This window comes from Miscanthus floridulus, chromosome 1 (genome assembly GCF_019320115.1).
Source record: "Miscanthus floridulus cultivar M001 chromosome 1, ASM1932011v1, whole genome shotgun sequence".
Lineage (NCBI taxonomy): Eukaryota > Viridiplantae > Streptophyta > Magnoliopsida > Poales > Poaceae > Miscanthus > Miscanthus floridulus.
In genome coordinates, this window is record NC_089580.1 from 47,297,426 (window position 1) to 47,325,196 (window position 27,771).

The 27,771-nt window shown below is 42.8% G+C and overlaps 1 pseudogene; it reads left to right on the top strand.

Annotated features, from left to right (window-relative positions):
• The first annotated feature begins 3 nt into the window (after positions 1–3).
• On the top strand, positions 4–27,152 carry LOC136456234 (uncharacterized; annotated as a pseudogene).
• Positions 27,153–27,771: the final 619 nt, after the last annotated feature.

The following is a 27,771-nucleotide window of genomic DNA, read 5'->3' on the forward strand; positions in this document are numbered from 1 at the left end:
GGGATGGAGGAAGGAGGCGCCTTTGAGCTCCCCTGCCTGGAGCGCGCCACGGAGGTCTCGCTTCACCTAGGATTCCTCGGCCTCGCCGTGCCGCCTGCCGGAGTCTTCGCTCGGCTCACCAGACTGTCCCTGGCTCGCGTTCGGCTCTACGGTCCGGGGGATCTCGGTGGCGCTGTTTCCTGGCCGCGATGCCCGTGCTTGCAGAAGCTCACCGTCAGTGACGCCAGGGGGCTGGACAACCTCGCCATCCATTCAGATTCTCTCTGGCAAGTGGAGCTCACCGATCTGCGCGGCTTGCGGCAGCTCAACATTGTGGCACCGGCTCTTGAGGAATTGAAAGTTGCACACTGTTTCTTCTACAGTCCGAGCCAGCCGGTTGCCAGCATCACAGCGCCTCAGCTGGCAACCCTTCGGTGGATGGATCCATATGATCCAAACTCTGTCCATCTTGGCGAGATGAGACATCTTCGATTACTGAGGCCTTTCTTCTTTATTGTTTATGGTGATGACAGCTCCACACACAATCAGTCTTGTTTAAGTCTCTTTCGGCGTTTCAAGGTCATTGAACATCTTATACTCACACTGACCTATCTGTGGGTAAGTCCACTTCCCCACTTACGTGAATTTTCAGTGCGTGCATCTTTTCTTTGCCTGTGCACGGATTTGAAAGCTAAGGCATTGATGCAAGCAGTGTCCTATGGTATCAATGCAATTAACATAACATGGACAAGGAAGATAAAATTAACATATTTAAGTCTTTGCTATTAGAAGTTTAGAACTAGAAAAAAGATGTAGCTTCACTTCAAGTAAGGCATGCCTAGTTGGCTGTTTGTCCAACATAAATTGTGGTGATCTGGTGATATACAGCTTGCTTGGCACTAAAAAGGATTTTTGTTGATAGAGAACTAGCCATGCAATTTTATTCTCCATGGTCACAGTTAAGTTATATTAAACACTTCCTGCATGGTAATAGCAATGGTCACCTTATTAGAACTACTTAAGATGAATGCTGTTGGCTCTTTGCAATTGTCATATATGACCCTTTTTTTTGTGACCTCCCATGGACACGCAGGACATGGATGACTATCAATATGTGATGGAAGATATGACAATGCTCCCGGACATCACGATTTTGCACCTGAATATATTGGCAAACAAACATGCTTTTGGGGCCAGCGTATTTCATGTTCTCAGGATGTGTTCTGGTATAAGGTGTTGGAATGATCTCCCAGCCAATAAGCCCAACGGCCTATTCGGCCTTGGTCACGCGCCCTGATCGGGGGCGCCCAACTCTACATGGTTGGTGGGCCCCCGTCGCACTACGCTATATAAAGTGGTGGGGGTCGGCGACTCATAGTACGGGGTTCACCGTAAGCCACTCCGCCCCACCAACAAACCCTAAGTCCGATCTCAACAGGGTGCGCAGCCAGCGACGGGAAGCCGCCACCGTCATCACCGTCGGCCTCACTGCACCGCCACTACATCGCCGAACTTCACCAACTCTTCTCCGACCATCGCTGCCCGTGCGCAGAGCTTCACCGACCGAAAGAGATGGCCGGATCCTCCTCGACGGCGCCCTCCAATGGTCTATACACTCCCATCTACTCATCTCTCTCTATCACTCTATAGTACGGTTCATTAGGATTTCTACATGTTCATCCCAAATGCAAAGAACCACCCGACTAGATGCTACTCTAGGTGATCTCTGGATCTAACAATAGTACCAGAGCCAGGTTGTTACCCTAGGTGTGGATCTAGATCTTGGGGTAGAAAGAGAAAGAAGTAGAACAATTCGAATTTTGATTCGGATGAAAGAAACTCTAACCCTAACCCTAGATCGGGTTCGGGAAAAGTGAAGAAAAGGAACATCCAAACCCTAGATCGGGTTTTGGGATAGAGATGAAAACATGGTTTCAACTGGAAACCGAACCTCAAACCCGTGAAGATATCACGGGAAAAAGAAAACAGTGAAACCCCATCCCCAATCCCTAACCCTAACCCTAATCGGGAAATCGGATGAAATTCGAGCACAAGAACCAAAGAAACCGAAAGGGGAAGACGGGAAAGGGGTGGCTTACCTCACCGTCGTGCACGCCGACGTGCGGGGAAAAGAAAGAGCCGAACTCCGGGGGCACTGCTCGCTGGGATCCGGCCACAGGGGCGCCGCGGCCAGGCCGCTCGACGGCGGCATGCTCACCCGCTGGGGAACGCGCACGCCGGCGAGGGGGTCGGCGACGGCGCCGGGGCTGGCTGCTCCACTGATTCGCCCGCTCACTCGCTCGGTGCGTTGCTGCGCTGAGGAAAGTGAGAAGAGATAGCAGAGTGAGGCGAAGAGAGAGAGGGCCAGGCCGAATGAGTTAGGGTTTCGGCTCGGAGACGCGCGGGGTCGGGTTTTATTCCGAGCGAAACGCGCGCGCGACCGTCCGATGATGGATGAACGGCCGAGATAGAGCGGGCCAGCTTGCGGCCCAGGCGGGAGCGTGCGGGGCGCGACTTTGCTGGCCCAGGCCCAGGTTGCGGCCTGGGTGCGGCCTGCGCGCGCGCGAAGAGATGGGCCAAGCCGTTTCTGCGGTTTTGGGCCAAAACAGAAAAGTTTGAGTCCAGTTTCGCATTTTTTTCCAGAAAATTGAAAAATGGAAATTGGCTCAAAATAAAATAGAAAAAGTATTTTTCCCTGTGGGTAAAATTCATCAAATTGAAAGTTTTCCGCTGCGTATTTAAAGATGTAATTTTCATTATTAAATTCGAACCAACGGGAGAATTTAATTTTGAAAATGGATTATTATATTGTTATTATTCTGACCAACGTTGATTAATGGCAATATTATAATATTTTGTCTTGCATTAATTCTATTTCTGCTCAACGGTGATGTAGAATTAGTGTAGAGAACAATTGTATGTTTTAATTTTAACCAACGTTGGAAATAAAGCATGCAATTGTTATTGTTATTATTTATGTTCTCACACTATTTGAATTGTGTTTTCAGGAGGATACTCTTTGATGGCTTCTATCAAAGATATCCCAACTCTCAAAGGGGATAACTACGTTGAATGGAAGAAAAAGATCGACTTGGCCTTTATTTTGGTTGAGGTTGACTGGGTAGTCACCACACCGTGTCCTAAAGAACCTGAGGCACCAGTGAGGGAGACTGATGAGACTGATGCTGCATGGCAGAACAGAGAGCGGGATTTTGCTCCCGTCAAGATGTCTTTTCACCTTGAACATAGAAAGTGGGTCATAGCCAATAAGAAATGTTTGGCTGTGATAAAGAATACGATTGAACCTGCAATAGTAGGCTCAATTCCAGACTGTGACATAGTCATAGAGTACCTAGAAAGAATAAAGAGTCAGTTTACTGGCTTTTCAAAGACATATGCAACCCAGCTGATCAAGCAGCTGGTGACAGAAAGGTACTCTGGTGGCGGTAGTGGCATTAGAGAGCACATACTGAGAATGAGCAATTTGACATCTAAGCTCAAACCAATGGATTTGGCTCTCAAGGATGAGTTTCTTATTCATTTGATTTTTGCTTCTTTGCTAAAAGAATTTGACACTTTTGTTGTTAATTACACCATACAGCCCGAGAAATGGGATTTAAAAAAGCTCATAGCTATGTGTGTGTAAGAGGGGGAAAGAATAAAAGTTTCACAGGGTGGTACTATCAACTACCTAAAAGATAATAAGAAAAAGAACTATAATAACAGCTCTTCCTCCAATTCACCTGGAAAGGGTCCCATGCAACAGTATCAAAACAAGCAGTTTCCAGTGGATAAAGATCAATATCTTCATTGTAAGGGCAGGGGACATTATAAGCAAAATTGTCCTGATTTTCTAAAGATGATCATGAAAAAGAAAGGTGAGAACATTATTATGTTCGTAAATGAATCCTTGTATGTCAAGTTTTCAAAATCTACTTGGTGGATTGATTCAGGTGCAACTATTCATGTTGCTAATTCTTTACAAGGATTCCGTTCGATAAGAACTTTGCAAAGAAGCAAAAGTTTCATTAAAGTCGCAAATGGAGTACAAGCAGATGTTGAGGCCGTTGGTGATCTTCCGCTAGAGCTTGCTGATGGCTTCATACTTTTTCTTAGAGATATTCTTTATGTACCTTCTTTGCAAAGAAACTTGATTAGTGTTTCAAAGTTAGACCACGATGGTTATGATTGCTATTTTGGAAATGGCAAATGTCAGATATTGTTTAATAATAGATGTATTGGTCTTGCCTTCCGATAAGACGAACTTTATTTATTATCACTTTGTGAAAATGTGAATTCCGTATGTGATGTGAATCAGAAAGTATCCTCATCAAACAATGAAAACAAAAAACGAAAAAGAGCTCACGATGAGTTGTCGAAATTATGGCATTGTCGTTTAGGCCATATTTCGAGGGGGAGAATAGAAAGATTAGTTAAGAATGATATTCTTCCTCCATTAGAGCTCTCAGACTTAGAATAATACAGAGATTGCATAAAAGGAAAGTGTAACACCCCTGGTGTTAGGCTTGCATGATTGCACTTGCATTCCATGAACATGAGCATCATTCATCCATTCATGAGCTTATATTACATGAAACATGTTATCGAAACATTGCAACATACTGTATATTTCATGTGTTGTTTTTGTTTATGAAATGATTAGTGTGCAACACTCAAGTGCAACATGTGCAACTTACTTTAGTGGAACCTAGCTAGTTAGTACGATACAACAAGATCATGAAACATGTGAAACATGACCATGAAACAAATGTAACATTTCAATTGTTTTTCATCGTTTCAGTGCATTCTATGCTTGATTCTTGTGTGACCAATGTGTGGTAGGGCTAAATATATTTTCAAACACCTTAGCTAGGCTTATAAAGTCATTAGGAACAATGTTCATATTGACCATTTTGCCTAATTAAGTTTTCAAATAGTGGTTTGACTTGTTTTGACTCCTAAACTCTTTAGTTTGACTGTTTAAAAAGTATAACTTAGAGTCTATGCATGTCTGAGCAACCTAAAACAAAGTTGTAGCAAATTTTATAAGGATCAAAAGTTGTTTTATGACCAACTCATGAAAATGTGCACAACATGCTCTAAATGGTCCCACAAGTCAGATTTGTGGGGCTGACTCAACACTTAGAATTTTCTAAGTCAGAAATCAAATTCCAGTTTCATGTACTCCACTTGGGCTTGATATAACTTGTGATCCAGTGAGATCTAGATCTTGGTCCTTTAACATGATTTGTAGCTGGTACTTAGAGCTATAACTTTCATTTATACTGTTTTCGCTAAGGATCAACGGATTAGGAGATAGAGTATCACCAATTGGCGCTATCAGTCAACTCTTTGTTCACTGAATCGCAGCTACAGTACCCGACTGGTTCAGAAGAACACCGCCGCGTGGATGCCACGCGTCGCCGGTCTTCTACTCGTGCAGGCCACACGCCGCGGCCATCCTAGCACCGCTGGCCTCGCCTTAATCCCCCGCGCGCTTGCCCGACCAGTTCACCCGCTCATTTTCCATCTCCTTTGCCTTCTCCGCTCGCTCGTAGCTCCACAGCAGCAGCCGTAGCAACTCCGGCGAGCTCGCTCTTGCTCACCGTCGCAAAATCACTCACTACATCTTCATCACAGCTCCGCCGTGTTCTCCTCTACCTCCTCTACCCCTAGGCTGCACCGATTGGGTCTCGATAAGGGCACATTGGCTGTTTTTCCACCACCGTTTCCATGGCCGCACCTCGCCGGAGCGGACCTCACCGCGGCCAACCACCACTGAGCCCTTCTCGTCTTCCTTTCTCTATGTAGTTAGCTCTGTGGTGACCCCATGTAGCTCGTACCAGGCTCGGAAGGGACATTGGGAGCTCACCATCGTCGGCGCCTCGCGTTGGAGCGCTGCCGTGCCACCATCACCGGTGACGAGCCACCTCCGCTAGATCTTAGACCTTGCCGGTAGCTCCAATCGAGTCATCTCATCGCGTAGAGCACGCTGGTGCCTTTGGTTTTGCCGAAGAGGTGAAAGGTCCTAATATGGCTAGAGGGGGGGTGAATAGCCTATTTAAAAATCTATAAATCAACTAGAGCAATTTGATTAGTATGACAAATAGCATAATGCAAACTTGCTCTAGCTCTACAAGGATTGCAAGCCACTTATCCAACAATTCTAGTTGCAATGATTACTTAGGCACACAAACTTGCTATGTAATTACTCACTAAGAGCTCTCAACCTTGCTACTCCAAAGAGCTCAACTAGATGAATATAAAAAATAAAGCAAGCTCTCAATTCTAATTACACTAAAGAGCTTGTGTCAACTAGTTTGCAAGAATGTAAATAAGTGAGTAAGGTGATTATACCAACGTGTAGGGGATGAACCAATCACAAGATGAATATATAGCCAATCACCGGGAGAATGCCAAAGACAAGAGACAATCGATTTTCTCCCGAGGTTCACGTGTTTGCCAACATGCTACGTCCCCATTGTATCGACCAACACTTGGTGGTTCGGCGGCTAAGAGGTGTTTCACAAACCTCGTCCACACGATTGGACACCGCAAGAACCGACCCACAAGTGAGGTAACTCAATGACATGAGCAATTTACTAGAGTTACCTTTTGGTGCTCCGCCGAGGAAGGTACAACTCCCCTCACAATCACCGAAGACGGCCACGAACAATCACCAACTCGTGCCGATCCTCCACCGCTGCTCCAACCGTCTAGGTGGTGGCAACCACCAAGAGTAACAAGCGAAAACCATAGTGCAACACGAATACCAAGTGCCTCTAGATGCAATCACTCAAGCAATGCACTTGGATTCCCTCCCAATCTCACAAAGATGATGAATCAATGATGGAGATGAGTGGGAGGACTTTGGCTAAGCTCACAAGGTTGCTATGTCAATGAAAATGTGCAAGAGTATGCCCTTGAGCCAGCCATGGGGCTATAAATAGAGCCCCAATCAAATAGAGCCGTTATACCCCTTCACTGGGCAAAACGCGCTCTGACCGGACGCTCCAGTCATACTGACCGGATGCTGGCCCTCAGCGTCCGGTCGCCCGATGGACGCCACGCATCACCAGCTTCAAACGCTGTTCGTCAGATTTCAACGGCTACAAAGCTGACTGGACGCTCCAGTAAAACTGACCGAACGCTGAAGCCCTAGCGTCCGGTCGTTTCCAGTAAGCTCCCCAAGGCATATTTTTTCGACCGGACGTGTCCGGTCTACCTTGACTGGACATAGACCAGTGTCCGGTGCAATACCCTAGCCACTGTGCCGTCTGACAGCTCGACTGGACGCAGCCTTTTAGCTTCCGGTCGCTGAGTGACCCAGCGTCCGGTCAGTAGACCAACGCCAGCATCATTTCGACCAACTCCATTTCAACTCTAACTTCTTCACCCTTGCTCAAATGTGGCAACCACTAAGAATTTTGCATCCGGTGCAATAGAAAATAGGCATTTCATTTTCCCAAAAACACCGAATCCTTTGTAGATGTGCCAACACCACCAAGTGTATCACCTTGTGTACAAGTGTTAGCATGTTTTCACAAACATTTTCAAGGGTGTTAGCACTCCACTAGATCCTAAATGCATATGCAATGAGTTAGAGCATCTAGTGGCACTTTGATAACCGCATTCTGATACGAGTTTCACTCCTCTTAATAGTACGGCTATCTATCCTAAATGTGATCACACTCACTAAGTGTCTTGATCACTAAAACAAAATGGCTTCTATATTTTATACCTTTGCCTTGAGCCTTTTGTTTTTCTCTTTCTTCTTTTCCAAGTTTAAGCATTTGACCATCACCATTGTCATGATCTTCGCTATTGCTTCATCACTTGGAGTAGTGCTACCTATCTCATAATCATCTTGATAAACTAGGTTAGCACTTTGGGTTTCATCAATTAACCAAAACCAAACTAGAGCTTTCAAGAGGCCACCACCGGCGAGTTTTGCCGTTGCCGCGTCGTCGTGTGAGCCATCCCCTATTTTCTTGTCGCTGACGTGTGGGTCCCAACCGTCAGTGACTCAGATCCAGTAGGATAGCTCATTTGTTCAGTTTTTGAATGCATTTTGTAAAAAAATTGTATCTCAAGTTTGGTAGATCCAATTTGAGTGAGTCCAATTTTATTAGGATCTGAGTGAAGTCTAGTATCTAAGAAAAATATAACATCAGCACTTATAGTATAATTTTTGGATGAATTAAATAGGAACTTGAAATGTGTTTTTAGATACATGCAAACTTGTTTGAATTATATCTTGAGTTTCTGTGGTCCAAAAATTATGAAATTTTGTGGGTATGCTAGTCTTGCTTCATAGAAGCTTTGGTAAAAATTTGAGAGTCATTGCATGTGTGGTTTTTGAGTTATAGATTTTTCCTTTTATCATTGATTAATACTTGTGTGAATTTTCATAATTTTTCTATAGATCCAGTAAAGGTAAAATTTGGTGAGTGCTATTCTTATGCTAGAATGATACTAGGAAAAATGTGAAATCTGTTGCTTGACACTTTTAACTAAGGTTTCCAATTTATGCCTTTTTAAGCATTTATGCCTTGTCATTTTTGTTTAGGCTATTTTACTTGTCCAAATGCCATGAAAATTTTATGGTAGTCTACTTAGAGTAGTACTATGCTACTGTAATTTTCTCAAATTTTTATGAGCATCAGAAATACATGTTGCTGTGTAGCCCTAGTTTAAAATGAAGTCAAATGATCTTTAATGCGAGTTTAGCTAATAATGTTCGCTTTGGTGTATCTTTGAAGCATCTTAGTTTGCTGTGGTGATTTGGTATGCTAGTACAGTGGTTGTCATAGTAGATAGTAGTACATGTTCTTGGATGATGTTGACTACCTTGTAGAAGAACTTCGCTATGACCAGGTCCAATGAAGTTAAACATGCTCATCCACATTTCATGCATCCTGATCATTACATATCATCTCTCCAATGCACCTATGCATTAGCACTTATACATCTGCATCATACAGGATCGCAGGAGGAGTTACTAGTAGCAGTTCAGGAAGAGCAGACCAGGGCAGATCCACAAGAAGTCCAGGCACAGGAGGTGCCAGAGGAAGAGGAGCAAGGAGAGGACTTGCCAGAGTGCGTGGATCACCAACCTAGTTCGTTCAAACAAGGCAAGCCCCGGAGCATTCTAAGTCTCCTACTTTATAAAAGCAATTCTTTCTATATATATGAGTTTATATATTGTTGCATTAAGTTGTAGGAGTTGATTGAAACCGTTGATGCATTTATTACTATCCTTGCCTACCTTCTTACCTTTTACCCTGTTAGGTCAGAATCGAATAACTACTTAGCCTTGCTTAGACCGGTAGCGATCGGTGATACTCGGTCACCTACATTATAGGTGGTTACTGGAAGAAATTAGCTATGGAAAGAATGATATTCTTGAATTAACCATATGTGATGGAAAATTTGGAGACCGGACGGAAAAGTTGGAGGCAACCAGACAGGGTTCTGGGGTGCTGTTAGTTTCCATCTGTGTCGATTAAGGACCGATCATTGCTCGTCCCTCTTGTCATGTTGAACGCATGCCTCACATTTAGCTGGCTGAATAAAGTACTTTTCGACCGCGAAGCTAATGGCACTATTCGGGCCGGGATCTACACGGGTGCGCGTATTGGTGCTGATGGGGGTATGACAGGGGCACGAAGAGTGAGCCCAAGGGCAGGTGTGACCTGATTCTTGGCAGTCAGGCAGTCCCTAGGTACTGCAGCTCTAGATTGTCCCACGGCTACCTGAAAAGTGACATTGGTGATTTGTAGCTCACTTGACCGGTGGGTGTGGTTTGTGTGAGGAATAAATCTCCAGCTGGTTAGGAATCGATTCGAATCACCATCACTCCTAGATAGTGAGCACTTGACTCGAGCTATGGCATCGTAATAATTATTATGGAACAATGATGGTTATCTAGATGGTATGGACATGCTAAAGCTAAATTGGTAACTGGATGTTAATGGTTAATCATGTGATTGCTATAGTATAGGTGCTTACCTAGATGAGTAGGTTATAATAAAGAGGATGCAAAGTATCTAAAATGATGTTTTCAGGATAGCTTATGCTTTTCACAAACAAGTCAGCTAGTCCACTAAAGAAAGCCTTGCATAATCCTTGGTGTCGCTTTATTTTGGTTTAAGACGGATAAGTCTAGCTGAGTATCTTCTCGTACTCAGGGCGTTGTTCCCATTGTTGTTGCAGATGGTCAAATATACTACGGCTATTGCATTAACTGCTTGTATCCGGCGATGGGTGACAACTAGGACCAAGGGCAAATGGTCACTCTGTATCTCTCATCTGATGCTTTTGTTGGAGATGACTACCTACTGGCACGGTATCTGAACTAAAAGTGTGTGTGTGGCTTTAAAACTAATTACTTCCGCTATTTCAGTTGAACTTGGTTTGTAATAACTTTATGTTCTAAACTCTAATGTATCTACTGTCATTGTGAACTTTATGTAACGTGTGACGATCCTTGCTAAACTTGTATGATCTTGGTTTGTATGTCGATTGGTTTGAAATCCTTCATGGTTTCATGGACTACCGGGTTATACGGGCTTAAGTTTGCTAAATTATCTGCTTCGGCGGAAGATTTTCTTACTTAATCTCATATAATTGGTCGGTTCTATTACAGCTAGCATCAGAGCAAGGTTTAGCAGATTACTGTTCATGCGTGTATTTAAAACAAATGGGTTTTGTGTTACAAAACTAATTACAAACTTATAGTATATAGGTGTTTCAACCTCTAATTTAAAACTTAAGAGTGTGCCAGTGGTCATGTCTTGTATGCCCAGTTAAGGACTCTAGGTGGCTTATTTAAGTACTAACTTGGGGGTCTTTGCGTCATATTTCTATTTCATCGCTCATACAGCGTGCTATTGTATGAGTGCCATTCACTTGAGTGGTAATGTATGGATCCGTTGCCTCTACGCCTCGGTAAGTGAGAGTTGTGAGAGCATGATCAGATACACTGCCGATCTAGGGAAGTGCTTATATGATGCCGGATTATTTACATGCCATACGCATGTTTGTATGAAAGTATCCAATGTGTGGGGAATTCCGTCCTGTGGTGATGATGCCGTCGATAGGACGATGGTTTGGGTAGTTGCTACCATTGTACGCGTATCAGGGAATACATGTAGAACGAGTAGATTACTTTACTGCTTTCATGCATAATGTTCATACTATCAAGGGTTGGGCTGAAGTGGATCTTTTGCAGGTACATACCAGCGCTATTGTGTAGTACGTATTAGCTATGTTATGAGAGATCGTCGTATGCCACCATCTATGCCGCTAGCGATTGTTATTTTTTCCTAAGTTGGTGAGAACGTACGGAACGTGCATGCATCATGTTGTTACATATCATTCATGGCATTGTTCCTCCCCTTATAAGTTGATTATCTCATTTTGATAAAAATGACAACTTAACCTTGTTCTCACGTGGGTAATAAAACAACAATTTGCTACAGATGGCTCGCACGAAGCAGACTGCCCATAAGTCCACCGAAGGAAGGGCACCTCGACGTTAGTTGGCCCTGAGGGAGCACCGCACCATAGACACCTTCTTGAGCGAGTTTGGCATGCCGACCTTGCTTTGGAGAGTGCTCCATGATGTGGGGTACCCAGAGGGTCAAGAGCCGGTGTACTCTTGGAATGAGAGCCAGTTAGTAGAGGATGGACTCGTAGTGGTAGAGATCACCGTTCCTGCTCTTGGTGATGCTCCAGAGTGGGATGGTTGGCACTTGGAGTTTGAGGGTCGCACTCCTGTTGAGGGTGTAGAGGGAGCAGCTTTCCGTGTCATCAGGGACATCATGAGCAGATTTCCTAGTGAGCTTGCAGTAGCTTTAGCTGGCACCTTTCCTAGGGATGATCCTTATGATGCTATTTGGGTTCAGCCTTAGGGAAGTGCTTTGGTTAGAGGTCTAGCTAAGGGACAGGCTAGCGACAACCATGCTATGAGTGCTTTGTTTGCCGCTATCAGAGCGTATCAGGGTCTTGAGTGTACCTACTGGACTTTGACTGGTTTGCGTGGTGATGATAAGCTCAAAGCAAGAAAGCAGAAGAAGCAGCAGGCATGTGCTATAGCTAGTTTGCAGGAGCAGTTGGCTGATATGAGCTTACAGCAGGACCAGGCAGCAGAGAGAGGTAATAGAGCTATGCAGTGGGTGCATATGTTGACTCAGGCCAACAACAATTCAGACCGCATGATTGGACAGTTGGTTCAGGAAAGGAATAAAGCCTGGAACACAAGGAACCTTCTGTGATAGAGGGTCAATGAGCTAGAGGAGTACAACATCAACCTGCACGAGGAGTTTCACGTGCTCTACAATGGGGTTGGCCCATATGCTCCTCCAGACGTCACTGGTATGGACATCGACGAGGACGAGCCTATAGTTTCACCTGGGGGCAATGGTGACATCTCTGACCTCAACGATGGCCCCGAGGAGTAGGCTAGTGGCCTTGCACTAGTGTGTAGGTCCTATCGTGATGACCTTTCTTTTGTCGCATGTAACCTAATGTATCTTGCTTCGAACTTATGAGACATGGCATGTGATTGGAACTTGGCTAGTAATGCGATATCTGAACGCATAAAAGTCCAGTGTATGTATGCTGGCAACCCGGTTGTAATGGACGTGATGTGTGTGCTTAAGTAATCTAGTTAGTGATGTTGTGTTAATTGGAATGAATTATTGTGCCCCTATTTTATTGTATGAATTTATTCTCTCCAGTGAATTCAGTACGGCATAATTTCTTTCCATTCACCTACAATTTCTACAACATCGCCTAATGATTACTGTTGCTGAAATATGCAGATGCCAAACACTCGCTGCACCATGTATGATGCTACTGAGGCAGGTGGTAGTGCTGTTGGAAATGAGAACCGTGAACCGCCACCACCTCCTCCTCCACCATACATTACGGAATAGTTCTTCGCACAGTTCCTTGGAAGTCAACACAACATGGAGGGCATGCAGCAGAACATGGAAGCTGCATTGCGCCATATTGCTGACAACACCCGCCGTGGGTTAAACCCAGATGGACATGAAGCGAATCAGCATAGCAGTTTCAAGGACTTTATGGACACTAGACCACCAATTTTCAAAGAAGCTGCAGAGCCGTTGGATGCAGAAGAGTGGATAAACACCATGGAAGATAAGTTTCGTGTTCTCAGGATGATCGAAGTATTGAAAACTGAGTATGCAACTCATCAGCTACAAGGCCCTGCAGGAATGTGGTGGAAGCATCACCGCACCACTTTTCCACCTAATGCCCACATTACTTGGAGGGAATTCACAGAGGCTTTTCGTGGAGTTTACATTCCACCTGGTCTGACAGAAATGAAGTTTGGAGAATTTCTCGCACTGACCCAAGGCACCAAGACTATGACCCAGTATCTACATGCATTCAATAATCTAAGTCGCTATGCCTCTGACATGGTGAATATCGATGCCAAAAAGATTGCTAGTTTCAAGAGAGGTCTGAATCCCAAGATGATGAAGCATGTGGGTACTAACACAAGAACGGGTTTTAATGACTTTGTTAGTGACTGCTTAAAGCAAGAGAAGAACAACAATGTGTATGCTACTTTCAAGACTCGCAAGAGAGCTTTTGAGTCGGGTCCGTCCCAGCCAAGGGCCCCGATGGCAAACCGTTCTACATATCGTTCGCCTACCCCTGGTGCAAGGTTTAGGCCACCCCAACGTAGGAATCAGAATGCCCAGCAACCTTAGAGGAATCAGAAGCCATTCAAGATGGCGGTGCCACAAGCCAAGACTGGACAAGGCAGTTCTTCTAGAGCTGCTACTCAAGTAAGAGGACCGTGTTACAACTGCAATCAATCTGGGCACTTTGTGAAGTTTTGCCCATATCCCAAGAAGCCGCAGAATTAGTACCAAGCTCGTGTGCACCACACCACCATTGATGACATCCCGGAAGGAGAGCCCATGATAGCCGGTATGTTTTCTATCAACAATCATCCTGTAGTCGTTTTGTTTGATTTTGGATCATCTCATTCATTCATAAGTCAAGTATTTGCAAGAAAGTATGAGCAAAAGATAGTTGAATTGGAATGTGCTTATCGGATCAGTTCAGCTGGGGCTGATCTATTAACTAATCAGATAATCTGGGGAGTGACCCTATGTATAGCAAACAGGTAGTATAAGCTTAACTTGATAGTTATGCCAGGGCTAGTTCTGGATGTGATTGTAGGAATGAACTGGATGACTAAGATGGGTGTAGTAATTGATGTTGGAGGAAGAAGCATTTCTCTCAAGGAACCTGTTGGAGAAGGTACATTTCAAGTAACTTTACCTCAGAGAATAGAGCTGGCCAGTATAACTTGTGCAGTCCAAACTACACTTCTAGCTAAGATTCTAGTAGTGTGTGAGTTTCCGGACGTGTTTCCAGATGAGTTACCTGGTCTTCCACCGGACTGAGATGTTGAGTTCGCCATTGAGTTAATCCCTAGAACACCACCAATCTCAAGAAGGCCATATCGGATGCCTCCAAATGAATTAGCCGAGTTGAAGAAGCAACTCAATGATCTATTGGCTAAGGGTTTGATTCGTCCTAGTTCCTCGAAATGGGGATGTCCCGCACTGTTTGTGAAGAAGAAGAAGGATAACTCCTTACGGATGTGAGTGGACTACCGGCCACTGAATGTGGTGACAATTAAAAATAAGTATCCTTTACCTTGGATTGATATCTTGTTTGATCAATTGTCAAAAGCCAAAGTGTTCTCTAAGATAGATTTGAGATCAGGGTACCATCAGATCAAGATTAGACCACAAGATATACCCAAAACTACGTTCTCCACTAGATATGGTTTGTACGAGTATCTTGTCATGTCCTTTGGTTTGACAAATGCTCCTGCATACTTTATGTATCTAATGAATTCGGTCTTTATGCCAGAGTTGGATCAGTTCATGATTGTGTTCATTAATGACATTCTGATATACTCTGAGAACGAACAAGATCATGCCGAGCACCTAAGAATTGTCTTGACTAGACTCAGAGATCACCAGTTGTTTGCTAAGTTTAGTAAATGTGAGTTCTGGCTGAAGACAGTTCCTTTTCTCGGTCACGTGTTATTTGAGAATGGAATCTCAGTAGATCCAAGCAAAGTACAAGAGGTTATGGACTGGAAGGCACCAAGCACAGTTCATGAGGTTCGAAGTTTTCTTGGATTAGCCGGATACTATCGCTGTTTTATCTCGGACTTCTCAAAGATTGCCAAGCCAATGAAAAGTTTGCTACAAAAGGACCATAAGTTTGCTTGGACAGAGGAGTGTGAGGCAGCTTTCTGCACCTTGTGGAAATTGCTAACCACTGCTCCTGTTCTAGCGCAACCAGACATAGAGAAGCCATTTAATGTGTTTTGTGATGCATCAAAGAATGGTTTAGGATGTGTCCTGATGCAAGATGGAAGAGTTATTGCGTATGCCTCACATCAGTTGAGGAAGCATGAGGTTAACTATCCTACGCACGATTTAGAGCTTGCAGCTGTTGTGCATGCTCTAAAGATTTGGAGACACTACTTGCTTGGGAATGTGTGCAATATCTTTACAGATCATAAGAGTCTCAAGTACATATTTACTCAGTCTAAGTTGAATATGCGATAAAGAAGATGGTTAGAGTTGATAAAGGATTATAATCTGAATGTGCACTATCATCCGGGAAAGGCAAATGTAGTAGCAGATGCCTTAAGTAGGAAGTCACATTCTCTTGCTGTGCAACCATTGTTTGAGGATGGGTTCAATTTGTTACATCCTGCTGTGTTGCATAATATCTAGGTTAGCTGTACCTTGGAGAGCAAGATCATTGAGGGTCAGAAAACAGATAAGGGAATATTCTATATCAAGGAGAAAATAAAGAAAGAACCAACTAAGCACTTTAGAGTGGATGAACAAGGAGTGTTATGGTTTAAGGACCGTTTGGTTGTACCGAAAGATCGAGAGCTCAAAAACAAATTGATGGATGAAGCTCATCACTCTAAGTTGTCTATCCACCCTAGAAGTAACAAAATGTACCAAGAATTGAGACCTCATTATTGGTGGACGAAGATGAAGAAGGAGATTGCAGCATATGTTGCTCGTTGCGACATGTGTTGTAGAGTGAAAGCTCTTCATATGAGACCCGCAGGAATGTTTCAACCTTTGTCAATACCATATTGGAAGTGGGATGACATAAATATGGATTTTATCACCGGTTTCCCCACCACACCAAAGGGGAATGATTCGATTTGGGTAATTGTAGATTGCCTTACCAAATCAGCTCATTTTCTACCAGTCAAAACAACATTTCAACCACCTCAGTATGCTGAGAAGTACATTACAGAGATTGTCCGCTTACATGGTATACCAAAGACTATCGTGTCTAATCATGGGTCACAATTTACCACTCATTTTTGGGCGCATCTTCATAAAGGGTTGGGTACTAGCTTGATTCGGAGTACAGCTTACCACCCACAGACAGATGGGCAGACAGAATGAGTTAATGCTGTTCTTGAAGATATGCTTAGAGCTTGTGTGTTGTCGTCTAAGGGTTCATGGGAATCATGGTTACCTTTGGCAGAGTTCGCTTACAACAACAGCTACCAAGAGAGTATCAAGATAGCTCCATTTGAAGCATTGTATGGTAGGAAATGTAGGACACCATTGAATTGGGTCGAGCCGGGAGAAAGAAGGTTTTACGGAGTCGATTTTATTGACGATGCCAAGAAAAAGGTCCATATTATCCAACAAAACATGAAGGCGGCACAGTCACGCCAGAAGAGCTATGCCGATAGGAGAAGGAGACCGCTAGAATTTCAAGTTGGTGACTACGTTTATCTGAAGGTTACTCCAATGAAGAAAGTACAATGGTTTGGAATAAAAAGAAAACTTGCACCTAGATTGTAGGACCGTACCAAATCGTAGAAAAGAAGGGTCCCGTGGCTTATAAGTTACAGTTACCCGAAGCGATGGGTTTGATCTTTCCAGTCTTCCATGTATCATAGTTGAAGAAGTGTTTGCGTATTCCAGAAGAGAGAATAGAACCTCAGAGCATTCCACTCAAATCAGACTTGGAATACCATGAGCAACCGGTTCGAGTTTTGGACACTAAGGATAGAGTCACTTGGAATAAAGTGGTAAGAACATATAAGATACAGTGGAGTCATCACGATGATGGTGATGCGACGTGGGAAATAGGAGAGTATCTGCAAAACACTTATAAAGATTTTTATAACGAATGGTTCGTAACTCTAAATCTCGAGACGAGATTCTTATAAGGGGAGAGGGCTGTAACACCCCTGGTGTTAGGCTTGCATGATTGCACTTGCATTCCATGAACATGAGCATCATTCATCCATTCATGAGCTTATATTACATGAAACATGTTATCGAAACATTGCAACATACTGTATATTTCATGAGTGTTGTTTTTGTTTATGAAATGATTAGTGTGCAACACTCAAGTGCAACATGTGCAACTTACTTTAGTGGAACCTAGCTAGTTAGTATGATACAATAAGATCATGAAACATGTGAAACATGACCATGAAACAAATGTAACATTTCAATTGTTTTTCATCGTTTCAGTGCATTCTATGCTTGATTCTTGTGTGACCAATGTGTGGTAGGGCTAAATATATTTTCAAACACCTTAGCTAGGCTTATAAAGTCATTAGGAACAATGTTCATGTTGACCATTTTGCCTAATTAAGTTTTCAAATAGTGGTTTGACTTATTTTGACTCCTAAACTCTTTAGTTTGACTGTTTAAAAAGTATAACTTAGAGTCTATGCATGTCTGAGCAACCTAAAACAAAGTTGTAGCAAATTTTATAAGGATCAAAAGTTGTTTTATGACCAACTCATGAAAATGTGCACAACAGGCTCTAAATGGCCCCACAAGTCAAATTTGTGGGGCTGACTCAACACTTAGAATTTTCTAAGTTAGAAATCAAATTCCAGTTTCATGTACTCCACTTGGGCTTGATATAACTTGTGATCTAGTGAGATCTAGGTCTTGGTCCTTTAACATGATTTGTAGCTGGTACTTAGAGATATAACTTTCATTTATACTATTTTCGCTAAGGATCAACGGATTAGGAGATAGAGCATCACCAATTGGCGTTGTCAGTCAGCTCTTTGTTCGCTGAATCTTAGCTACAGTACTCGATCGGTTCAGAAGAACACCACCGCATGGATGCCGTGCGTCGCCGGTATTCTGCTCATGCAGGCCATGCGCCGCGGCCATCCTGGCACCACTGGCCTTGCCTAATCCCCCCGCGCGCTTGCCCGACCAGTTCACCTGCTCATTTTCCATCTCCTTCGCCTTCTTCGCTCGCTCGTAGCTCCGCAGCAGCAGCCCGCAGCAACTCCGGCGAGCTTGCTCTTGCTCACTGTCGCAAAATCGCTCACTACATCTTCATCACAGCTCCGCCGTGTTCTCCTCTACCTCCTCCACCCCTAGGCTACACCAATTGGGTCTCGGTAAGGGCACATTGGCCATTTTTTCGCCACCGTTTCCATGGCCGCACCTCACCGGAGCGGACCTCACCGCGGCCAACCACCACCGAGCCCTTCTTGTCTTCCTTTCTCTGCGTAGTTAGCTCTGTGGTGACCCCCGTGTAGCTTGTACCAAGCTCGGAAGGGACATTGGGAGCTCACCATCGCCAGCGCCTCGTGCCGGAGCGCTGCCGAGCCGCCATCACCGGCGATGAGCCACCTCCGCTAGATCTTAGACCTTGCTGGTAGCTCCAATCGAGTCGTCTCATCGCGTAGAACACGCTGGTGCCTTTGGTTTCGCCGGAGAGGCCACCGCCAGCGAGTTTTGCCATTGCCGCGTCGTCATGTGAGCCACCCCCTGTTTTCTTGTCGCTGACGTGTGGGTCCCGACCGTCAGTGACTCAGATCCAGTAGGATAGCTCATTTGTTCAGTTTTTGAATGCATTTTGTAAAAAAATTGTATCTCAAGTTTGGTAGATCCAATTTGAGTGAGTCCAATTTTATTAGGATCTCAGTGAAGTCTAGTATCTAAGAAAAATATAACATCAGCACTTATAGTATAATTTTTGGATGAATTAAATAGGAACTTGAAATGTGTTTTTAGATACATGCAAACTTGTTTGAATTATATCTTGAGTTTCTGTGGTCCAAAAATTATGAAATTTTGTGGGTATGCTAGTCTTGCTTCATAGAAGCTCTGGTAAAAATTTGAGAGTCATTGCCTATATGGTTTTCGAGTTATAGATTTTCCTTTTATCATTGATTAATACTTGTGTGAATTTTCATAATTTTTCTATAGATCCAGTAAAGGTAAAATTTGGTGAGTGCTATTCTTATGCTAGAATGATACTAGGAAAAATGTGAAATCTATTGCTTGACACTTTTAACTAAGGTTTCCTATTTATGCCTTTTTAAGTAGTTATGCCTTGTCATTTTTGTGTAGGCTATTTTACTTATCCCAATGCCATGAAAATTTTATGGTAGTCTACTTAGAGTAGTACTATGCTACTATAATTTTCTCAGATTTTTATGAGCACTAGAAATACATGTTGATGTGTAGCCCTAGTTTAAAATGAAGTCAAATGATCTTTAATGCGAGTTTAGCTAATAATGTTCGCTTTGGTGTATCTTTGAAGCATCTTAGTTTGCTGTGGTGATTTGGTAAGCTAGTACAGTGGTTGTCATAGTAGATAGTAGTACATGTTCTTGGATGATGTTGACTACCTTGTAGAAGAACTTCGCTACGACCAGGTCCAATGAAGTTAAACATGCTCATCCACATTTCATGCATCCTGATCATTACATATCATCTCTCCAATGCACCTATGCATTAGCACTTATACATCTTCATCATATAGGATCGTAGGAGGAGTTACTAGTAGTAGTTCAAGAAGAGCAGACCGAGGCAGATCCACAAGAAGTCCAGGCATAGGAGGTGCCAGAGGAAGAGGAGTAAGGAGAGGACTTGCCAGAGTGCGTGGATCACCAACCTAGTTCATTCGAATGAGGTAAGCCCCGGAGCATTCTAAGTCTCCTACTTTATAAAAGCAATTCTTTCTATATATATGAGTTTATATATTGTTGCATTAAGTTGTAGGAGTTGACTGAAACCGTTGATGCATTTATTACTATCCTTGCCTACCTTCTTACCTTTTACCCTGTTAGGTCAGAATCGAATAACTGCTTAGCCTTGCTTAGACCGGTAGCGATCGGTGATACCCGATCACCTACATTATAGGTGGTTACTGGAAGAAATTAGCTATGGAAAGAATGATATTCTAGAATTAACCATATGTGATGGAAAATTTGGAGATCGGACGGAAAAGTTGGAGGCAACTAGACAGGGTTCTAGGATGCTGTTAGTTTCTGTCTGTGTCGATTAAGGACCAATCGTTGCTCGTCCCTCTTGTCATGTTGAACGCATGCCTCACATTTAGCTGGCCGAATAAAGTACTTTTCGACTACGAAGCTAGTGGCACTATTCAGGCCAGGATCTACACGGGTGCGCGTATTGGTGCTGATGGGGGTATGACAGGGGCACGAAGAGTGAGCCCAAGGGCAGGTGTGACCTAATTCCTAGCAGTCGGGCAGTCCCTAGGTACTGCGGCTCCAGATTGTCCCGTGGCTACCTAAAAAGTGACATTGGTGATCTGTAGCTCACTTGATCGGTGGGTGTGGTTTGTGTGAGGAATAAATCACCAGTTGGTTAGGAATCGATTCGAATTGCCATCGCTCCTGGATAGTGAGCACTTGACTCGAGCTACGGCATTGTAGTAATTATTATGGAACAATGATGGTTATCTGGATGGTATGGACATGCTAAAGCTAAATTGGTAACTGGATGTTAATGGTTAATCATGTGATTGCTATAGTATAGGTGCTTACCTAGATGAGTAGGTTATAATAAAGAGGATGCAAAGTATCTAAAATGATGTTTTTATGATAGCTTATGCTTTTCGCAAACAAGTCAGCTTGTCCACTAAAGAAAGCCTTGCATAATCCTTGGTGTCGCTTTATTTTGGTTTAAGACGGGTAAGTCTAGCTGAGTATCTTCTCATACTCAGGGCGTTGTTCCCATTGTTGTTGCAGATGGTCAAATGTACTACGGCTATTGCATTAACTGCCTGTATCCGGCGATGGGTGACAACTAGGACCAAGGGCAAATGGTCACTCCGTATCTCTCATCTGATGCATTTGTTGGAGATGACTAGCTACTGGCATGGTATCTAAACTAAAAGTGTGTGTGTGGCTTTAAAACTAATTACTTCTGCTATTTCAGTTGAACTTGGTTTATAATAACTTTATGTTCTAAACTCTGATGTATCTACTGTCGTTGTGAACTTTATGTAACGTGTGACGGTCCTTGCTAAACTTGTACGATCTTGGTTTGTATGTCGATTGGTTTGAAATCCTTCATGGTTTCACGGACTATCGGGTTATACGGGCTTAAGTTTGCTAAATTATCTGCTTCGGCGGAAGATTTTCTTACTTAATCTCGTATAATTGGTCGGTTCTATTACAGAAAGTATGTAAAGAAAATTAAGAAAGATGCCGAACGAAGCACATGAATTCTACAGATTATTCACACAGACATATGTGGTCCTTTTCTTGTGAAAAGTGTGGATGGTTATGATTCATTCATAACATTCACAGACGATTACTCTCGTTATGGCTACATTTATCTAATTAAAGAAAGAACAGAAGCGTTGGATAAATTCAAAATATTTAAGGCAGAAGTTGAAAATCAGCATGATTTAAAGATTAAGATAGTCAGGTCTGACCGTAGGGAGGAGTACTACGGTCGGCATACCCCATGTGGACAAGTTTCTGGACCTTTTGCAAGGTTCTTATAGGAGAATGGTATAGTCATCTAGTATTCAACACCAGGCGAACCTCAGCAGAATGGAGTAGTTGAAAGGCGTAACCGTACCCTAATGGATATGGTGTGTAGTATGATTAGTTACTCCACCTTACCGTTGAGCCTGTGGATGGAGGTGTTAAAAACCACCATTCATATTCTCAATAGAGTACCAAGTAAGTCGGTGCCCAAAACATCGTATGAGTTGTGGACAGGAAGAGTACCCTCACTAAAACACTTACGTGTGTGGGGGAGTCCTACTGAGGCTAAAGTGTTTAACCCAAATATTAAGAAGCTAGAACCCAAAACAGTAAGTTGCCATTTTATTAGCTACCCAGAAAAATCAAAAGGTTTTCATTTCTACTGTCCAGATAGACATACAAAGTTTGTGGAAATAAGACACGCTGTCTTCCTAGAGGATGAAATGATGAGGGAGAGCATGGTAGCTCAAGAAATTGATCTTGAGGAGAAACGGGTGTATGCACCCACTCTGATGGTTTAGGAGCCATTTTTCAAGCTACCTACTGCTGCTACACCTACAACGCAAGATGTTGTGGTGCCAGCACCTGTTGTTATTCCTCCTATGGCAACAACAAATAAGGATGAGGAACCCATGGTTCAGAATCCTACAGAACCTATTGCCACACATGAGGGGGAGCAACAACAGCCTCAAATAGAAAATGTGCCAAATGTGGAGGCCCTTAGAAGGTCTCAAAGAGTTAGAAGATCAACTATTTTTTATGATTATGAAATATATAATACTGAAGAGTTTCATATGGAGGGTGATCCCACCTCATATGAAGAAGCCATGAGAAGCGAACACTCATCAAAGTGGTTGAAAGCTATGAAAGATGAAATGGAATCTATGAGTTTAAATGGTGTTTGGGATTTAGAACAAATTCCTAAAGGAGCCAAAACAGTAGGCTGCAAATGGGTCTACAAAACAAAATATGACTCCAGAGGGAATATAGAAAGGTTTAAAGCATGACTTGTGGCAAAAGGTTTTACACAAAGAGAGGGGATAGATTACAATGAGACATTTTCTCCAGTCTCATGTAAGGATTCTCTCAAAATTATAATGGCCTTAGTGGCACATTATGATTTAGAATTACATCAGATGGATGTAAAGACGGCATTCCTAAATGGAAATTTAGAGGAAAATGTTTACATGGCACAACCAAAAGGTTTTGTTGTAGAAGGAAAGGAAAGAATGGGTTGCCGCCTAAAGAAATCCATTTATGGATTGAAGCAAGCTTCAAGACAGTGGAACTTGAAGTTTGACAGAACAATAAAGAATTTTGGGTTTAAAGAGAATATTGAGGACAATTGCATTTATACAAAGTTTAAGAATGGGAGATTTATTTTCCTTGTTCTGTATGTGGATGACATTCTACTTGCTAGTAGTGATGTGAGTCTGCTATAGGAGACAAAGAAGTTTTTGTCCTCAAAGTTTGACATGAAAGACCTTGGTGAAGCATCATATGTTTTGGGCATAGAAATTCACCGAGATAGAAGAAAGGGGGTATTAGGACTGTCACAAAAGGCATACATAGAAAAAGTCTTAAAGAAATTCAGTATGCACAAATATAGTCCCTCACCTGCTCCTATAGTCAAGGGCGACAGATATGGGGATTTTCAATGCCCCAGAAACTAGTACGAGCTCGATCAAATGAAAGCGGTTCCATATGCTTCAGCTGTCGGAAGCTTACATTATGCTCAAGTATGTATGCGCCCTGACTTAGCTTTTGTTACCGGGTTGCTTGGTAGATTTCAGAGTAATCCAGGAATAGAACACTGGAAATTGGTAAAAAAAAGTCTTGCGATATTTGCAAGGTACGAAAGGCCTCATGTTGATGTATAGAAGATCATAATCTCTCCAATTGGTGGGGTACTCGGATTCTGATTATGCGGGAGATAATAGAAAATCCACGTCTGGATATGTATTCACTCTCGCAGGGGAGCTATTTCATGGAAAAGCTCAAAACAAACCATCACTACATCATCCACAATGTATGCCGAGTTTGTAACGTGTTATGAGACAACGGGGCAGGTGAACTGGCTAAAGAAGTTCATACTCGGTTTGAAAGTGGTTGACGACATCAATAGACCACTTAAGTTATACTGCGATAATAATCCAACAGTACAGTATGCTCACAACAATAGGTCAAGTGGTGCTGCCAAACACATTGACATAAAGTATTATGTTGTGAAGGATAGAGTCTGGGATCAAATGATAAGTCTTGAGCATATAAGTATCGAAAAGATGCTCGCGGATCCGCTTACAAAAGACTTACCACCCAACGTGTTCAAAGAACATGTAGCCGGCATGGGTTTAAGGGAAAGCCTATGATACCTGGACTATAAAGGGCCCAAAAGTTAAAGTATCTATTTCAGATCAGAGACGTGCATTGTAGCTGTTAAATCTATCGGCGATTGACCGTGACGATGAAACATGCTCTATGCATCATCTGTGAAGGAATGAGAAAGGAGAAAAGGATTGAAGTTTAAAGTTTAAAGATAAAAGTAATAGTGTGAGATCAAGGGGGAGAATGTTGGAATGATCTCCCAGCCAATAAGCCCAACGGCCTATTGGGCCTTGGTCACGCACCCTGATCGGGGGCGCCCAACCCTACATGGCTGGTGGGCCCCCGTTGCACTGCGCTATATAAAGTGGTGGGGTCGACGGTTCATAGTATGAGGTTCACCATAAGCCACTCCGCCTCACCAACAAACCCTAAGTCCGATCTCAACAGGGTGCGCAGCCAGCGATAGGAAGCCGCCACCGTCATCACCGTCGGCCTCACTGCATTGCCACTACATCGCCGGAATTCACCAACTCTTCTCCGACCATCGCTACCCATGCGCAGAGCTTCACCGACCGAAAGAGATGGTCGGATCCTCCTCGACGACGCCCTCCGATGGTCTGTACACTCCCATCTACTCATCTCTCTCTATCACTCTATAGTACGGTTTATTAGGATTTCTACATGTTCATCCCAAATGCAAAGAACCACCCGACTAGATGCTACTCTAGGTGATCTCTGGATCTAACATAAGGAAGCTGATGCTGGCATTTCTTGCTCTTACTATGGTGGAGGTAAGGCTATCATTTTTATCCAATATGCATTTGTATTTCTTGGCTTACCATGGCCTGATCAGTGCCCCTAGGCATTTGTTCTTATTTTTTGTTTGAAAGTTATAGCTCATATTCTCGTAATGTATATGTATTTATGCATACACATAGCTGTGTGATTACTTATTACTCCCTAGTATGGCAAATTTTTCTACATCTGTACCTATACATCTTCCCTTTGGGGATATGCAATATAATTGAGTTACATTCTGTAACACTAATGACAACACTGTGCTCTATATTTTACAGTTTTGACTGAGTGTTCTACTATTTAGGTTGCAAAATATTTGTTTTATTTGAATTATTCTCTGTCTGCCATGTCCAACGGAGACCTCCAGAGGCACCGGTGCGTAGTGGAATCCTAAGCCAGAATAGTAACGTGAAGAGAGGCAGAGGAAGACCGAAGTTGACTTGGGTAGAGGCAATAAAAGGAGACTTGAAAGGATGGAATATACCCAAAGACTTATCCTTAGATAGGAGTGCTTGGAAAACAGCTATTCATGTGTCTGAACCTTGATTGCTTCTGCTGGGTTTCAACTCTAGCCTACCCTAACTTGTTTGGGACTTAAATGCTTTGTTGTTGTTGTTGTTGTTGTTGATGATGATGATGGCATTGATCAGAAAGTTAACTGAGTTGTTGCATGATAGGCTTCATCTTGACAGCTAGGAATTAGGAGATATCAGTAAGTGTCGGTAAATAATATACCAGGGGCAGTTTTGCAATGCCCATAATTTGTAAAATGTTCCATTCTTCCATTGGATAACCTGAGCCCATGAAAATCTTCTTGAACATTATTGACATCATAATCATGTTTGCTATACCACTTTCTCTTAGCTCACCATAGTCATATTGCATCTGTTGGCTTCAAAGTAATGTTTGGGACGAATCCATTTGCAGTATGCTGCCTTTGATTGCATAATTGGGCACTCAGACCATTTTCAATTTCCTGTCTGTTTATTCCATCCAACAACATTCTTACATTGACAAGGAAGATAAAATTAAGTACTCAAGGCATACCATATTTAAGCCTTTATTGTTAGAATTAGGAAAAAAACGTAGTTTGGCATGCCTGGTTGGCTGTTTGTCCAACACAAAATGTGAGGATATACAACTTGCCAGGGACTAATTTTTGCTGGCTTAGAACTAGCCATGTGATTTTATTCATGCTTGCAGTTAAGTTATAATGACCATGTCCTACATGGTAACAGCAATGGCATTAAAACTACTTAAGATGAGATGTTGTCTCTTTCCAATTGTCTTGTATGACCCTTCTTTTCATTTTTTTGTGACTTCACATGGCAGGTTTTTCAGCATTTGTACCTATACCTCTCATCCCCTTTGGGGCTATGCAATATAGTTGAGTTGCATTCTGTAACACTAATGAAAACACTGTGCTCTATAGTAACTAACTGTCTAACTATTTACATTGGAACTTGACCTTGACAATTAGGGGTTAGGAGATATTAGTGGGTATTGGTACATAAAAAAATAGTGCCAATTTTGTAAATGCCTGCAATTTGTAAAAGGTTCCATACGTCCATTGGATAACATGAGTCCTGTTGTAAATAAAAATCTCTGTGGACATTTTTGACATCATAATCATGTCCGGTATACCACTCTCTCTCAGCTCAAAGCAGTTATATTGCTGCAATCTGTTGGCTTCAAAGTGATATCCAGAATGAATCCGTTTGCATATTTCAGTAATAAGACATTTTTTGGAATTTTCTGTCTGAATGTTCCACCCAACAATATCAGTGAATCTTACATAATGTGTTTCTTGTTCTAGGCACAAACTACATGTCCACCAGGTTGCATTTGCGGTGAGCACCAAAACTGGGAAACCGAGCACCTGGTGTTGAATCGCCTCAAAGAAGTAGAAATCACTCGGATGAGAGGGTCTGAACATGAAGTTACTTTTGTGAAGCAGCCAATTGGCCATGTTCGCTTGTCTTATAATCCGTACTTTTTAGCTCATTTTTCAGTCGGAATAATGTTTTTCTCTCACAACAAATCAGTCGGAACAGTGTTTTGGCTTGTTTTTTCAGCGAAGCAAACAGGGTCAAGGGAGTTGTCCCAGGTGCTATGAAGCTTTGCTAGGCCAGAAATACGCACGGAAATCCACACGTATCTGGACATGCTGCTGATGATGTATGAGCCCGAAGAAATGCCCATATGATGTTACAGGAAACATGTACTAATTATGAATTAATTAGGCTTATTAGATTCGTCTCACGAATTAGCTACAACTTATACAATTAGTTTTATAATTAGCTTATATTTAGTCTGATAGGCATGTAAACATCCGATGTGACTGGTCAGGGACAAGTTTAGTGTATCCAAACACTCCCACCGGGTTATCGTGTACTTTTTCTCTTTTGTTGTGTAGTGTAGTGGTTGAAATCATCGAAAACCTACAGCACGGGGAATGTGCTGGCAGGCATGCCGAGGAGTGGTGATCAGGTTTGGATCATCATTCGTCAGTCCAATGACTCCTGACTCTGTAATGCACATTTAGAAGCCTTTTGTGAAAGAATGGTTAGGTTGATCTTTCTTCTTACACGATCACGACAAAGCGCCTGATTTGGATTGCTGCTGTAGCAAATTTTCCCGACAGTAAAATTTCACTGTTTCGAATGACCTGATTGTATTTTTATTTGCGCAGGAGACAAATAAAATCTCCTTTATTTTTTTTTACTTTGTTGAATGGGCTTTAGTGACAGAAATAAGCAGGTTTTACAGTGGGCCCAAAAAACGGAATGGGCCAGAAACATGCTCAGATATATGTCTGGCCCGCC